Consider the following 10,342-nt stretch of genomic DNA (forward strand, 5'->3'; position numbering starts at 1 on the left):
ACACAGCAAATTGCATTCTTGGGCATTTATCCCGAGCGAAGACACAAACCCGCACATGCATGAACACAGCAACTTGACTCAGAGAGCCTCAAGCTGGAGACAACCGTGGCATCCTTCAGTAGGGTGAACAAACTGTAGTACGTCTGTGCCCCGAAACGCTACTCGGCACCGAAAGGAGCTAGCGGTGTGCCCAGCAACTGGGATGGAACTGTCAGAGAACGACGCTGCGGGAAAGAAGCTGTGTACTCTACGATTCCGTTGACACGACATTCTGTGGATGCCAGAATCAGGGCCAGCAGTTGAGGAGGAGGTGGTGTGACTCTGAAAGGGCAGCTGGGGCTGGGCGCAGCGGCTCACACCTGTCATCCCAGCACTTTGGGAGGCTGAGGCAGACTGATCACCTGAGTCAGGAGTTTGAGACCAGCCTGGCCAATATGGCAAAACCCCGTCACTACTAAAAATACACAAATGAACTGGGGGTGGTGGTGGGCGCCTGTAATCCCAGCACTGTCGGAGGGGTGGGTGGGTCCCCTGAGGTCAGGAGTTCGGGACCAGCCTGGCCAACATGGCAAACTCTCATCTCTACTACAAATATAAAATCAGCCAGGCGTGGTGGTGCATGCCTGTAATCCCAGCTACTTGGGAGGCTGAGGTGGGGGATTCGGTTGAACTCGGGAGGTGGAGGTTGCAGTGAGCCAAGATCGCACCACTGCACTCCAGACTGGGTGACAAAGCGAGATTTTTGTCTCAAAAAATAAAAAGGCAGCCGGAGCTGTTCTGTGGCTCGAGCATCAATGTTGAGATCTGGCTGTGATATGCTGGGGTAGTTTAGCACGACGTTACCACTGGGGGAAACTGGGTGAAGGGTGCACCCATCTCTGTATTTTGGGGTGGTTTTTTTTTTGAGACAGGGTCTCCATTTCTCACCCAGGCTGGAGTGCACTGGTGTGATCACAGCTCACTGCAACCTTGACTGCCTGGGCTCAAGCAATCCTCCTGCCTCAGCCTCCCAAGCAGCTGGGACTACAGGCGGTCACCACCATGCTCAGCTAATTTTTAAATATTTTGTAGAGCCAGGGTCTCACTAGATTACCTAGGCTGATCTCAAACTTCTGGCCTCAAGCAATCGTCCCACCTCAGCCTCCTGAGTAGCTGGGACCACAGGCATGTGCCACCATGCCCAGCTAATTTTTTTTTAATTATCGTTTGTAGAGACAGAGCCTAACCATGTTGCCCAGGCTAGTCTCAACCTTCTGGGCTCAAGTGATCCTCCCTCCTTGGCCTTGCAAAGTGCTGGAATCACAGGCATGAGCCACTGTGCCCAATCAGGACATGTGTTTTAACTTGCCTTGGGTCAATACTGAGGCAGGGAAGGGCTGGATCCCATAGTAAGTGTGTGTTTCACTGACGAGAAATTGCTGAACGCTTCTCCAAGGCGGCCGACCACGTTGCCTTCCCGCCAGCAGTGCGGGGGAGTTGCAGGTACCCCGCCTCCTCACCAGCACTTGGTGTAATCAGGCTTTCTAATTTTGGCAGTTCTGATGGGTGCAGTCGTATCTCGCCGTGGTTGTAATTGCGTTTCCTGATGACGGACGACGTGGAGCATCTCTTCGTGTCTGTATCAACTGCAGATCTTCTTTCATGAGATGTCTGCTCAAATCTTTTGCCCATTTACAGAGATGGGGCTGTCTTCATCTCACTGGGCTGGAGGAGGTCTTTGTGTATTCTAGACACAGCTCCTCCATCAGACGCACACGTTGCAAATACTTTCTCCCAGCGTGCAGCTGGCCTTTTCATGTTCTTAAATGATGTCTTCTAAATAGCAAAAGTCTTTAGGTTTTTTTTGAGTCCAATTTATCCCCCCTTTTTTTTGTGGTTCAGTGTCCTATTTTGAAAATTGCTGGGTGAGGTGTCTCATGCCTGTAATCCCAGCACTTTGGGAGGCGGAGGCGGAAAGATTGCAGTTGCCAGGAGTTCGAGCCTGGGCAATGTTGTGAGACCGTATGCCTTAAAAAAAAATTGTTTAAAATAGCCAGGCGTGGTGGTGCACACCTGTAGTCGCAGCTACTCAGGAGGCTTAGGCAGGAGGATTGCTGGAGTCCAGGAGGTCGAGGCTGTGGTGAGCTATGATCATGTCACTGCCCTCCTGGGTAACAGAGTGAAATCCTGTCTCAGAAAAATATATAAATAAAAATAAAAAATCATTGCCTGCTCCAAGGTGGCCAACCAGTGTGTACAGAATTCCCGATGTGCACCTGGCACTGAACTCAGCCCTAGAGATATGGCAGAAAACAGCCGTCTTGGCATTGACGTTCTAGGGGGGGCACCCCCTTCACCCCTTTCCAGCACCTGTTCCCCAACACCACCCAGAGAGAAGTCCAGCGGGCCCCGCCAAGTTTCCCTCTGCCATTGCTGTGTGAGCTTGGGCAAGGCCTTTGGCATCTCTGTGCCTCGCCCTCTCCGCTCTGATGTAGCCTGGGAATGCACATCTGCCCTCCAGAGTATCGGGAAGAGAACCAAGTGGGAGCCTTACCTTACCCAGGAAGCCTTACCTGGGGTGGGCTCAGGTGGGGCCCAGGCGAGGACTGGGTCTGGGGGCTGTGATGTGGGAGGAGTGGGTGGCCCGAGGCAAACCCACCTCCAGAGAGAGTCAGAGGCTGCCCTGCCTGGGGGAGGCTGCCTGGGAGCCTCGGACCCCTTGCCTGCCCTGCGCAGCCTGACTCCCAGTGTCCTGCAGGCCAAGTGTGAGGCTGCCAAATAGCAAGGGACAGAGGCCCTGTGCAAGGAACAGATGAGGAAACAGAGGTTCCAGCGTGCAGAGGTTGGCCTGGGGTCACCCAGAAGGCAGGTGCAACTGGAAACCCTGCTCCTGGAAAGGGCCAGCCTGGGCCCCACCTGCCTGTCAGGTGCCACCAGCCAGGTCTCTGATGGACACAACAGACACTGGGCCCTGGGGTGGGTCCCCAGGATACGTCCTGGAACCACTGAGAACATCCAGGACAGGCACCCTCACTGGCCTCTGCCTCTTGCTGGCTGTGGAGACCGGGAAACCCCTTACCTTGGGGCAGGAGGCAGAGCAGTGGGGACTCACACACCTGCCTGTCCTGGCAAAGCACTGGCTCATTTGTTCATCTGTTGACTCATTCATTCATTCATGAACCTGCTCATTCATTCATTCATTCATTCGTGAACTTGCTCATTCATTCATTAATTCATGAACTTGCTCATTCATTCATTCGTGTTTGTTCATTCATTCATTCGTCAGTCCATTCATTCATTCATTCAGCCATTCGTTCATTTCTTCATTCATTAGTTCATTCCTTCATTTCTTCACTCATTCCCTGATCCCTTTGACAGTCTGAGCCCCTTTCACACAGTCCTGGCAGTTGGGAGGTGGCCTAGCTCTCCCCAGAGAGACATTTTCCTGGAGGTTGGAATTCTGGCCAAAGGATTCCAAGGAGGACGGACCTTCTGTTGGGTCCAGAAACCAGCAGGTGACCGTAGGCTCCTGTCACTATTCTAGATGCAGGGGCTTTGCCTGGGGCTGCCCAGCCCTGCCCGATATGGGCCCCAAGTCTGGACCTCTTGGGGCCTCAGTTTTCCGGTCTGTAAGATGGGTGTCACGGCCCATCCAGGCTGTTGGTGGAATGAGCTAATTACTGGCGGGAAGAGGCTTGGCAGGGGTCTCAGGCTGAACAGTGGCACTGGCCCACGCACCCTGCTGGGGTGAGCTGGCCTCCGGGGACTACCCTTGGCTGAGGCCCCTCCAGACCACGGACAGTCCTGGCCTCACCTCCCCTGGCTCAGGGTGGCTGAATCAGCCGGCGGGGTGACTCACTTTGAGGCCAGGCAGTTTCCTCCCGGGCCCCCCGGCTGCCACGCTGGGGAGACAGGCAGGCCCCGCCATATGAGGCCTGGGACTTGGGGGTGATTTCATGTCTGGAGGTTGGGCCAGGAGGCCCTCGGCAGGGGTGATTCTGGGATCCTGGGCCCCACCCTTCAGAGCTTCATTTGGCCGCAAGGGTTCTGGTCTAGGAGACTCCTGGTCCAGATGCGCCCTGGGCCTGCCCTGGCCTCGTCAGAGTCCAGCTCATCCTGGCCCCTTCCAGAGCCACCAGCCGCGCTGACCTCTCGCTCCCCTCTTGGGCCGCTCTTGCCTCCTGGAATGTGACCAAATTAGGCGTCTGGTGACTAACTTTCCTGCCCGAGCTCCACCTCCAGTTGGTCAAAGGATTTCCCTTCCTTGAGGGCTCCTCTAGTCCGGTTCTAACTTCTCCCCTAGGGAGTGCAGGGAGGTCCTCAGCTCGCCTCTCAATCTGGGCCTGCCCCTGGCCTGCTTGGGAGCCCCCAAGGCTCTCGGAAGCTTTTCACGGGAACAACTGTACAGTCGAATCTTGCAGGCACGCAGTGGGTTTGTTAATGCACGCATAGGGCTTTTCTTCAGCCAGGCAGAAGGTCTCCGGGCTGGGTTCCACGGATCCCAGCAGGGGGTCCGCTTGGGGATGGAGCGCTGTGTCACTCCGCTGGAGACCTCCCTTAGAATTGAGACTGTCAGCCCTTCACCAACCTCCTTAGCCAAACATTGTTCTTACTTTTGCAGTTGGGGAAATTGGGCTGTTGTATTTCAGGAATGCACTTGAAAAGGAGCCTGGTGATCCCCGGCCTGGCACGCTGAGGCCCTGCCTGGGCTGGCGTGTGCTGTGCCGGGTAAAGCACGGAATTACACGGTCACTTAACGTGACTCAAACCCTGGTCCCAGCTCTTCCTCGCTGTGTGGCCCCAGGCACGTTCTTTAACTCTTCTGAGCCTGCTCGCCTCGTCTCTAAAGTGGGGGTCACAATGTCCATCCCGTGGGGTGGGAGGTGAGTGTGAAGCGAGATTGCACAGGTGGATCTGGTGGCATGGGGTCTGGTGCAGAGGGCGTTCACGGCTGTGGAGCTGCTGTCACGTATGATGTCTCTGTCACACCCAACAGTGACGGGAACCGGGCCCTCCACACCCCGACACGTGCCGCCCGGAGCTTCTGCCGTGTGTGCCATGTCCTTTGGGTCCTCGTGGGCCCGGTGGGCCTGCAGTCATCCTGCAATGCTGCCTCCTCCTCCCCTTCAAGGCCCTGAGTACAGCGGCTAGAAATGAGGCCTCCCCTCCTATCCTCCTATTCCCCAAGCCAAGCGTCTCCCCACCTGTGGCTGGCCCCTGAGAACTCCCTGACGAGGGACGAGGTGCCTCTCAGCAGCCCCCAGTTTTGGAAAAGTGACAGACGTCCCCATGGACGCAGCCTGCCCTGTGGCCCTCCCTCGATCTGCCGGGCAATTGCTGTGTGCATCACACTCCAAAACCTGGTGGCATGAAACAGCCGCCTCGTGTTCTCTACGGATGCTGCAGAGCAGACCTCAGACGGGGCCAGTGAGTGGGGCTTGTGTGCTCCTGATGCTTGGGGTCTGGGCTCAGCGGGCTCCTTGGGGGTGGGTGGGGGGCTCAGTGGGCTCCCTGGGAGTTGGGGGTGGGGGGTGACAGCACCTACACCCTGTGCGTCTTAGGCTTCCTCCCAGCGTGGTGGCCCCAGCAGAACCAGACTTCCTTCAAGGCGGCTGAGGACTCCAAAAGCCGGTTGGTTCCAGCCACCCAGGTGTAAGGTGCGTGGCCTTTTACGACCGAGTCTCAGAGGCCACAGAGCGTCGCTTCCAGCAGGTTCTGTGGTTGATGAAGTGCCAGCCCGCCTGGATCCAGGGGGACACAGACCCCCACCTGCTGATGTGAGAGATCAAGGGACTGGTGGTCCTGTTTTAAAACCACCACACCCTCCTGGGTGCAGGAACTCTTTTGACCCAGGTGGGCTTTGGCCGGGGGTCAGCAGGCATCAAGCTAGTTGTGCTGTGCATAGCACCTGCTTTGCTCTCTAGTCCCAGGGACAGGCTCCGGTGTTCATGACATGGACACAGGCCAGCTAGTCCCTCTGAACCAGAGGGTATGTCTTGCCACACTGTGTGCCAGGCACACAGTGGGCACTCAGAAGTTTGATGAATGAATGTACAACCAACTCTAAACCCAGACAGGACTCTTACAGAGGCAGCTGGGTCAGAAGGAATGGAACCGCTGCCTCGAGGAGCCCCAGAGACCTTGGGTGGGGTGGGGAAGCTGAGCCTGGGAGACAGCGGGTCTGGCTGGGGTGCCAGACCTGAGGCGGGAGCCCCTCCTTGGGCCTCTCACACTTCTCCCCTCCAAGCTACCCAAGTCAGAAGGAGTCTTGTCATTTTGTTTTTGGGCTGATTATCGTTGCTCTCTCAATACACTCAAGCAAACTACGTGCTTCAGAAGGACAAGGTCCTGGTCGTACACTGGTGCTCCTAGGAACCCACATTTATGTTTTTCTGTAGGCTGAAGAAATCACAACAGGAAGCTGTCACGAAGGTAGACAACCCTGGCATCAACTCTCTGCATTGAAGGAGGGCAGAGACGCTGCCCCCCAACCCCGAGGTGGTGAGGGGGTGAGGCTTGGCCAGGGATGGGGTGGGGGTGGGGGCCCCTCTGGAGGGGTAAGGCTTGGCCAGGGATGGGGTGGGGGTGAGAGGCCCCTCTGGAGGGGTGAGGCTTGGCCAGGGACGGGGGAGGGGCGGTGAGAGGTCCCTCTGGAGGGGTGAGGCTTGGCCAGGGACGGGGTGGGGGTGAGAGGTCCCCTCTGGAGGGGTGAGGCTTGGCCAGGGACGGGGTGGGGGTGGCCTCTGGGTGCCCCCGGCCCAAGGACTGACCATGCCCAGGACCAAGCTCTGGGTACTCTGGGACTGGGGACTGGGGCCCAGGTACCTGAGATGGGGTGGGGGAGACTGGCCCAAGGGCCCATAGGGAGCGGGGGGAGGCAGGCTGGTTCCACGGATCCCCGCCTTCCCACTCCCACTCTGGGATCCTCTTGTACCTGGCTCGGGGTTGGGATTCAGCCTGGGCTTGCCCCGCCAGCCTTGCCTGTCACTGGGCCATAAACCCCTCCTGTTTATGGGCCGGGCCGCCCCAGTGGAACCTGGCCAGGTTCCTCCTAAGAGGGCAGGCTCACTGCCTCTGGGAGTCCCCTCCACACCACACTGGGCGTCCGCCGGAGGCCCAGTGAGGTGGCTGGAGGTGTGGGAGGCCCTGTGAGCAGTGGGTGGTCCCCCTGGGGGGATGGCGGCTGCAATTCTCAGGCCCCAGGCTCTTCCTGGGCCTTAGGAGGCCAAGGGCATCCAGGCAGCCCTGCACACCCCTTCACCACCCACCCCACCCCCGGTGCAGGGGAGGCCTGTGCAGGAGGCCCCACACCTGTCCACCTCCACCTCTAGGCTGAGAACCCAGGACAGCAGGGGCGGGGGCCCCAGCGTAGGGGGACTGGGTCTGTCCCCACTAAACGTGTGACATGCACACGGAGTGTTGGTTTAATGCCACAGACGCTCCCCGGTGCCTCCTGTGTCAGTGTTGGGGACTCAGAGGCCCTCAGAGAGTCCCTGTTCCAGCAGGCAGGTGGGGACTGCAGATCCCTTGGAGAGTGTGGGCAGGTAGAGGAGGGTCGCCCTGAGCCCCAGGAACCCACTCGCCGGCCTCAGGAGGCAGCTGCACACCCGGCCCCCACCCAGCCCCCTCCCAGTTCTACTGGCCCCTGGGACAGGCTGCAGGGCTGATCAGGAGTCTGGCACCACACCGGCCCCCAGAGGTGGTGCCTCTGCCGGCAATGAGTGGGTGGCACAGGGTCTGCTCATCAAGTCTCCACTGGCGCAGCCTAGACACTGTCCCCAAACGGGAGCCCCCCGCCAGCTGGGAGGGGCCTTCCAAGTCCAGGAGGCAGACAGGATGCCCTGTGCAGGCGACAAAGAGGGCAGCCGCTCTGAGCTCAGGGCCTGGGGAGGCGACTGTGTGGCAGGCGGGGTCTGTGTGGCAGGTGGGGTCCCGTGTGGGGAATGCCCAGAGCCCTGCTGACTCCACTGGGTTCCGGGCATCCCTGGTCTGACCTCCAGGTCGGCTCCTGGGACCCCACCGGTCTGAGGGATGGGGAAGGAAGGGGTAGGATGGGCAACCGTGCCGAGGAGGGGACCCCAGCCCTGGACTCTGGCTGGCTCTAAACATCTTGGGACCCACCGGTCCAGTCTGGCTGCAGAGAGGCTTGGAGGAGCCACCAGAGTGAAGGGGGGTCGCCAGCATCTTTAGAAACTGCAGGATGCTGATGCCCCCGGAGCCCCCGTTGGCTCGCTCGGGGAGTGAGGGCCCTGGGGGATGTGTGAGCTGTGTCTGTCTCAGCAAGTCTGGCTTCCCTGGGGCCTGGGAGAGGACACTGAGGGCTTGCTGTCCCCATGTGGGGGTTGCAAGGTGAACCTCTCAGGAGCTCCTCCCTCCTGTCTAGGGGGTCTCCCCTCTCTCCCCTACCTTGCTGGGGTGACGGGGAGGCCCGGAGGGCCCCAAGATTCTCTGAGGCCTGGGGGCTGGTCTGGCCAGCAGGGTCAGGAAGTGAAGGACTGGCATGGGGGAGGGAGGGGAGGACTGGAAAGTGCATTCCAGGAGGGTGACACAGCCTGCGGCCTTGGGGCGGGGCGGGACCAGGCTGGGCTGCCCTTCTCGGGAAGGTCCCTGGGATCCAGCTCCCCAGGGAGGCAGATAAGACGGGTGGGGCCTGGCTGCATGGGAAGAGGAAATTCCAGGCCTGGGACAGCTGCTGCTGTCCTTCAAGGCTGGATTGAAATGCCGCCTCCTCCCGGAAGCCTTCTCAGATTCCTCTGCAGCCCCTGGACAAAGGGCGCCTCCTCCAGGGACCCTGGCTTCCCTGGGCTCTGGTCTGGTCAGCCCCGTGCTGGGCCCTCCATGGCCCTGATCCACTGCAGCTCAGTGCACCCCTGCTGTGTGCCCTGGAACCTAAGCAGGGCCTGGCCGGGCCACCCACACCCACAGAGCTGGGGTGGGTGTGTTCCCTGCACCCAAGCCCCACGGCCAGGCATGGAGGGAGGGGGTGTATGAGTGAGGGCCACAGCCTGGTAGGGGGAGTCGGTGGTATCCTGCACTGGGTTTCCTGGTGCTTCCTGTGCCCAGCGCTGTTTCGAGCCCTCTGCATGGATGAACTCAGTCTCTGTTCCTGGTTCCCCTGGAGTGTAGGTAAATCAGCCCCGTTTTACAGCCAAGGACACTGAGGGCAGTTGTGGTAAGGCCAGGTCCCTGGCAGTGCCTCTCCCACCTGGGGCAACCTGGGAGCTGGGTGTCTTTTTTTGGAGGGAAACCCCTCAGGAGAGTGAAAGCCAGGCTCGCTGTCCCTGGGGGCTTCCACCGCTACGAAGGGGTGTATCCCCGGCCCCTGAACAAGACCCCCCTCCACCACACCCAGGCCCCCTTGGTCGCCGCTTCCCCGGCTCGGCAAGGCTCCACGGAGCCCACTTCGGGGAAGTGAATATGGATGAGTTTAGGCCCCCGAAAGTCTCCCGAGCACAGGCTGGTGGTGCCCAGTGGTGATAACCACCCCCGCCCCCCATGTACCAGGCACTGGCATTGGCTCATTTCATCCTCACCACCGCCCGAAGTCAAGGGGGGCTGCCAGCCTCCAGGTGGGCCCCGAGGTCCCACCTCCCGATGCCTGTGCCCTCTGGAGCCCCTCCTGCATTGACAGGGTCCGTGCTGGAGTGGGGCCCCCCAGAGTGGTCAGACAAGACACAGGGGCTTTGGCCTTTGCTGTTTGGGTCTCTTGCTCCCCGGGAAGCCAACCGCCGTGCTACGAGGACACTCACAACAGTAGCTGCGGGGCGAGAGACCCACGCCTCCTAACAACCACGGCCTGGCCCACGGGATCCCGGGGAAGCTGTTTCTGAGTTCCTGACCTACGATATCGTGAAGTCATGAATTTGTTTTGTTTTTGTTTTCTGAGGCAGGATCTGGCTCTGTTGCCCAGGCTGGAGCACAATGGTGCAGTCACGGCTCACTGCAAGCTCCACCTCCCGGGCCCAAGCCATCTTCCCACCTCATCCTCCCAAGTAGCTGAGACTCTAGGCATGCACCACCATGCCTGGCTAACTTGGTAATTTTTTGTAGAAATGAGGTCTCTCTATGTTGCTCAAGCTGGACTCAACCTCCTAGGCGCAAGTGATCTCCCACCTCGGCCTCCCAAAGCGCTGGGATCACAGGCGTGGGCCATGGTGCCCTCCACGAGTCTTCACTGTTGGGTTGAGACTCTGCGTTTGGAGGTAGTTGCAGTTTATCAGGCAGCAACAGGGAACCATGGCAGTGAATGTTATATCATTTCTGGGATACTAAGGATAAGTGTGGTTGTCATCCAGGAACTCATCCAGGAACAGGCTAAAAGGAGATTCTGGACCCCGGGCCGTCAGGGCTGAGTGACCCTCAT

The sequence above is a fragment of the Mandrillus leucophaeus genome, unplaced genomic scaffold, assembly GCF_000951045.1.
Source record: "Mandrillus leucophaeus isolate KB7577 unplaced genomic scaffold, Mleu.le_1.0 Scaffold180, whole genome shotgun sequence".
Lineage (NCBI taxonomy): Eukaryota > Metazoa > Chordata > Mammalia > Primates > Cercopithecidae > Mandrillus > Mandrillus leucophaeus.